The following is a 6,248-nucleotide window of genomic DNA, read 5'->3' on the forward strand; positions in this document are numbered from 1 at the left end:
CCCCCCCCCAAACCACTCATATAAGCTGCAGCTCCATCCCGTGCCTGCCCCACCCTGGCTGGGAAGCGCCTACCCCAGACCTAGCCCCACTCCCTCCCTCACCATGAGGGGGCATTGACCCGTCCCCCCATGCCTCTTCCCTCCCCTTTCACCACACCAGACTTACCAGCTGCGCTCAGCTGTATGGGAAATCGGATTGGTATCGGCCGATATGGCTCCTTAAAAATCAGCTGTTGGTATTGGCCCCCAAAATCTCTATCAGTGCACTCCAACATCTAATCTACTGGGACTTCAGTGAAGCGTTAGATATGGTCCCACACTGGAAAATGTTAATTATTAGATAAGCAAAAGATGGGCATTAATAAAAGAACTGTAAGATGTGTAAGGAACTGGATAAAGGGAGACAGTAATGGGTAGTGTTGAAAGTGGAAATATCAGCTGGCATGGTCACACGTGGCTTCAGTGCCCCCTTCTCCCCTGGCCCTCCTCCCCGTGCAGGGCTTAATGGATGGGCATGACAGGTGATCCTGGCTGTCTGACTCTTGTCTCTCGTGATGTCTACAGTATCCCTGGGGCACGGTGGCATGGCACCTGGCCACCCCAGCAGTGGCCCCTTCCAGGGAGGAGCTGGAGGCACTGGCCCTGGTGGTCAGACCAGGGGTCTGAAGGCCAGTCTGGAGGCCAGCTACTGAGGCATCCCTGCCACATGGCTGGAGGAACTCCCAGCCATGTGGCTCTGCTCCAGGCAGGAAGCTAACCCCCTACTGGTGTGGCTCACTGGGAGCAAATTTTTTTTCTGATCAGCAGCATTCTCTCTAAGCTGTGTGGCATGCATGGCTGCACAGGCACACTCATGCTGTACTGCCAGGCTCACCGGCACAGCTGTGCACGCCACACAGCTTAGAGGAAACGCTGCTGGTCAGCATTTACACGTGTGGTAGTGCACAGAAGCTACTGCACAGTTAATTTAGTGCCTTTATCTGCAGGTTCTAGCTAACTGTGCCGTAGACTAATTTACTGCACAGTAGATGCCTCACACATGTAGATGGTGACTTTTTACTGTGAAGTAAATTATGCTACTGTGCAGTAAAGCATCTCGAGTGGATGCACCCCCTTTCAGCTAATCCTCAAGGCACTCAAGTTTCAAGGGGCTGCCAAAGTTGAAATGTTACAAACATTGTGGGTATCATCATCATCATTGCATTGAGGTTTTGGCATTTGTTTCAATTTTTATGGTATTTGTGCTTGTTCCGGCACTTCTTGCCAAAAGAGGATTTTCCTTTTTAATGGACTGAAACCCCTGAAATAAGACTTCCCAAACTGATTTTATTTAAACTGGAAAACATCCCAGCACTGCCAAGTTATTGTGTTAGGCTCTTATTAGATCTCACAAATTAAACAGTCTTAAACACATTTAGTCTATATTCTGATGGAAGACCTTCAAGAAAAACTCAGCCAGCTAAGGGAACTGGTGATAATGACAATTCACAAGGTGATACTCTCTCTTCTCGGTCAATACCGAACTGGCATGCTAGCTTGTTGTTAAAAGGAGGATGTGCTTTTCTTCTAGCAACTCTGGGTGAAATCCTGGTTCCACTGACACTGGCCTAATTCCCACTGAATTTAACCCTGAAACTTTTTGTATGACTACAGTTCTGATCAGTAAAGGTTACATAGAATCTCTTGAAAAAGTCAGGGGCATCAGTCCTCATACCAGGGCAAATTTCATTGCAGGCAACTGCACTCCACCTACACAACACTCCCTCACAATTTCAGCTGGATCAAGATCTCATCAGTTTCTATCATCAGCTGTTTTGTGTTGCTTCGCTTGTAACACTAAGCTGGTTGCCACATTCTGCCACAGAACTGGCTGCACTTTGGGCATAGATGGAGTGATTGTCCCACATAGCTTCTTGGGTTTGTAAAGTCCTTTGGGAAAGAAAAGCATTTATAGTAATATATAATTACTGTCCTTGGTTTTACAACAAGCTGAATGTCCATTCCACACATTCCTGGTTACTCTCTCGTTCTTCATCATTGTAGATGTTGACATATACAGACACATGAAACTGAGGTCATTAAAAATTGTATTTATATTAAAGAGATTCTTCCCATAATATATCAGACTTCCATTTCAACATTTTTTTTTGGCGGAGGGAAGGGGAAGGAGGGTCTCTCATTTTTTTTTAAAGGCCTGCCTGTCACCCACACTTGGGTCTTGGCAGTCGAAGAGCTGTGTAATATAGCTTAGGTTGAAGTGAATGCACTTGAGAACATCAATTTGGATCCACAAGGCAAAGTTACAAACAGTGCGCCTTTCCCCAGGGATTTTTACTAACAGGAAATTGAACTATGAAAGTATTCAGCTGGCAATGATAACCATAATTCCAGCATTTCTGAGCTCTTAAAATACACTTCTTATGTAAATATATTCTTTTCAATAAATCTGATCAACTGATACCAAATAATACTTGTACCCCCCAAAACTGCTTATATAAGCCACAAACACTGTACAACCCAAGATAAATCTTTTCCTAATTATAATGGTGCCATGTGAATTTATGGCGCAGCAAGATTTTTCCATTACAAAACTTTTATTTCCAGTTTATTGCTTACCAGCAAGCATTAATTCCAGGGGGAAACCAGGCTTCCAAAATTCTCATCTTCTAGGAGAATGATTTAGTTTTTAAAGTACAGTCTGTAATAAACATTGCATGTGACATGTACTAAGCCTAAGTAGATGGTTACTACTCTCAGATGGTTACTTTCAAAGCCGTTTTTTAATTCCAGCAACTCAATAAATGGCCTGTATTATTTCTACAGAAAGAGTGAAGCTGTTATAATCCAAAAGGCAGGCTAGCAATTTGGAGAATGTTTAAGGATTAAACATAACTGGAGTGCTTAAACCAAGTAAATACAATGTTGTTCCATGAAGAGGGGCCTAGTGTCATTTTCTCTCTGCTAATTCAAACACAGAGAACAGGTCAAAATTTCCTTTAAGGTGGACTGTGCAGGCTTGGAACTAAGACTTGAGGGAGCTTCTTAAAAATCTTGACCCTAATATTTAGGCTTTTTTCTTTCCCCACCCAGCCCTGGAGAGCAGGAGGTGACATACAAAGAGGAGTATAGAGAGTCCATGAGTCCACTCATGCTCAGGCTTGCCTACAGGTAAATTTCCTTGGGGGAAAGCCTCTCCCAGACTCCAGCAGCAACCATTTCCTCTGAAATGGTTCTTTCAGCTGGTGACAATTTCTGAGATTTAAAAAATGCTCTTCTCCCTCGCGAGGAACCAAGACCTTTTGATGTTCTTTGGGAAACAAAGAGAAAGAGATCAGCTCTAGCACACCTGCATTTACATCACTCCTCTGGGCTGCTGGAGACCCAGGTACTACTCTACCACTCTACCCAATTCAAAATATTGGTCTCCTGCATCACAGGTGAGTGTCCTGACCAGCAGGAGAGCCTGGGGTGTGTTGCTCTGGCTTGCTTCTGTTGGAGCATTTTCACTTTGTATAAATAACTGAATTTCCGTTGGCCAAAGGAAGAGAGAGGCTGACATTATGTGTTGGTGCTCAGGGCAGTTATCTAGGATTTGGGAAAGCAAGAAGAAAGTGCTCCCACTCTGGTGAACATTTAATGACCTGTATGAAGTGAAACATCACCAACAGGAAAGGGTGAAAGGAGGACACCCCAGAACAGCCAACAGCCTGGTGCTGAAGGCAATTTCCAGAGACATGGGTAATCCAGGTTTGAATCTATCCTCTGCATATGGCAGAGCCAGGACTAGGGGGACTCAATCCTGTGGGCATGCGGGGCCTCAGAGCCCAGTCCTGGCATGTGGAACCAGGCTGGGGCAGCACAGGGCCCTGGACCCTGATCTTGGCAACTGGGACTAAGCAGAAGTGGCATGGGGCGCCAGAGCCCAATCCCAACACCTGAAGCTGGGCAGGGGCAGTGCAGGGCCCCAGAGCCCAATGCTGGTAGGTGGAAGCAGTCCCGTCCCCAGGGCCTGATCCCAGCAGGTGGGGGCAGCACAGGGCTGCAGGGCCTGATCCTGGTACATGGGACCTGATCCAGCCAGTGGACCAGTCCCACGGCATTCATCTGGCCTGTGCTACCAAAAGGTTCAGTACCACCTAACTCCTAGGGCTGTGCGAGGCTTCGGACTGTGCTTTGGATCTGGAGAAGCTTCAGACACTTTTGCATCCAAAGCAGCACATCAGGATCGAAGCGCTGGCTTCGTTAGGCTTTCCAAAGTGGTTTGGAACTTCTGACTGCTTTAGAAAAGCTTCAGAGCCACCTCGGAGATCCGGCCATAGGGTATAATAGGGAATCAGTGAAATATCTATAACTTTGTTGTTTTCTGCCTGATTTGGATGAAACTTGCAAGGGTGGTAGGTTTTGATTAGGTGTTAATGAGTTAATTAGCAAGGATTAACACCTACAAAACCGCAGACTAAGGAGAGGAAATAATCAATACAGACAATCAACTGCCCCAAGACAGAGACAGCCAGTTGCACAAGCACCCATGTCACCAGTTTTGCCTGTCAGCAGCTAGGGGTGCAGGGCCCGATGGGCCCATCACATTCCCATGGACAGGGGGCCCCAGAACCCCTGCACCAATCCCCTTGACAGCTGGCAGGTGTTGCGGCCGCAGCAGGGGCCACCATCCCTATAGCTGTCACCCCACTGCGCCTTAACACACACAGTGTCACCCCGTCACGAGTTTTGCTTGTCCGCAGCTTGAGGTGCAGTTCCCCCCAAACCACTGCACTTACCTTCTTGAAACTTGGCAGGCTTTGTGGCCTTACTGGGGGCCACCACTCCTGCAGTTTTCACCCCCCTGTGGTGTAACACATACATGTGACATGATTTTTGCTTTCAAGAATTTGGGGTGCAGTTCCTCCTAAACCCCTGCACCGATTTTCTTGAAACCTGGCAGGCTTCATGCTCTCAGTAGAGGCTACCACCCCTGCAAGTTTCATCCAAAATCAGACATAAAACAACAAAGTTATAGATATTTCATTGATTCCCCGTTATAACGTATGGTCGGATCTCCAAGGCAGCTCTGAAGCTTTGGAGTTGCTTCGGACGGATCGAAGCGGGAACCCGGTCTGGAGCTCTGGATCGTATCCCTCGCATCCGAAGTGGCTGGATCCAAAGCCAGATCAAATAGCTGCGTACTTGCACAGGCCTACTAACTCCTCTGTTGCACAGGACCACCTTTGTACTAGGAATGTCCATCCTGGACACAAGAAGCTTTGCCTGCTGAAAGCTGATTCAAAACAGATGCCTTTCTGTGAAAAATAAAAAGTTTTGGTTTTGACAAGTTGGCCTTTTCTGCCCAAACCCCATTTCATGGGAAATTCCTGACTGGCTATAGTTTCATCCCACGGAGCTGTGTCCTGGCGTGGCAAGTTGAGAGAGTTAGACATGCAACTCTCATGAATAAGTTGCGTCTAAATTGGCAAGCTAGCTTTGAAAATGTGAGGCAGAGCTTCTTGGGGCAGGGATGTAGCTCCATTGTGCAAGTGCAATGGCAGGCAGAGCAGGGCCCCTCCATTCTTGACCAGGGCAGCTACATCTCAAACAATAATTGATCCATTCAGCAGACATAATTGGGGGATAGTGTGTGGAGGAAGGGGGTGCGTGAGAATAAAGAGGTCATGTTTGGGTAATATCTTAAGAGCCAAGGTCCCATTTAGGGTCTGATTTGTAAGGAGATAAGGAGCCCCCATAGTCTCATAGTTGGGTTAATTTGCAACTATGAGACTCAACACTCCTGAACATCAGACCTCCCCCTCAAAACAGATGGGATGAGGGCATCAGTGCCTTTCATAAAGGGCAATCCTTTACACTGGTTTGACCCATAAGGAGGTAGCCAGCCCAGAGGTTTCTGAAGCTAATGGTGCTGTTGGTTGTATCCCTCTCCTGGTATACTGCTTGCTCACGTTCAAAACAGGTTGATCAGAGCTATCTACTAAAGTAGTTTGCAAATTCTGTCCATCTTTCACACTCTGTTTATTAAACCTTTGTCAGCTTTCTCAAGAGCAAGGATTCACCTGCAGAGCCCTTACCCCCAATTTTTCCCCACATTCCTGCAATGTGCTCCCTAACACAATCCCTCCCCACCAGAAGTAGCTGCATTTCAGCAACACAGGACAAAAAGCAGTTGATGCTCAGTTAGGCTGAGGAATAACATGCACATAAGATACAGTGATCAGAGTCAGGCTTTACTCTCACTTTGC

Source organism: Gavialis gangeticus, unplaced genomic scaffold, assembly GCF_001723915.1.
Source record: "Gavialis gangeticus isolate Ggan-Ray unplaced genomic scaffold, GavGan_comp1, whole genome shotgun sequence".
Lineage (NCBI taxonomy): Eukaryota > Metazoa > Chordata > Crocodylia > Gavialidae > Gavialis > Gavialis gangeticus.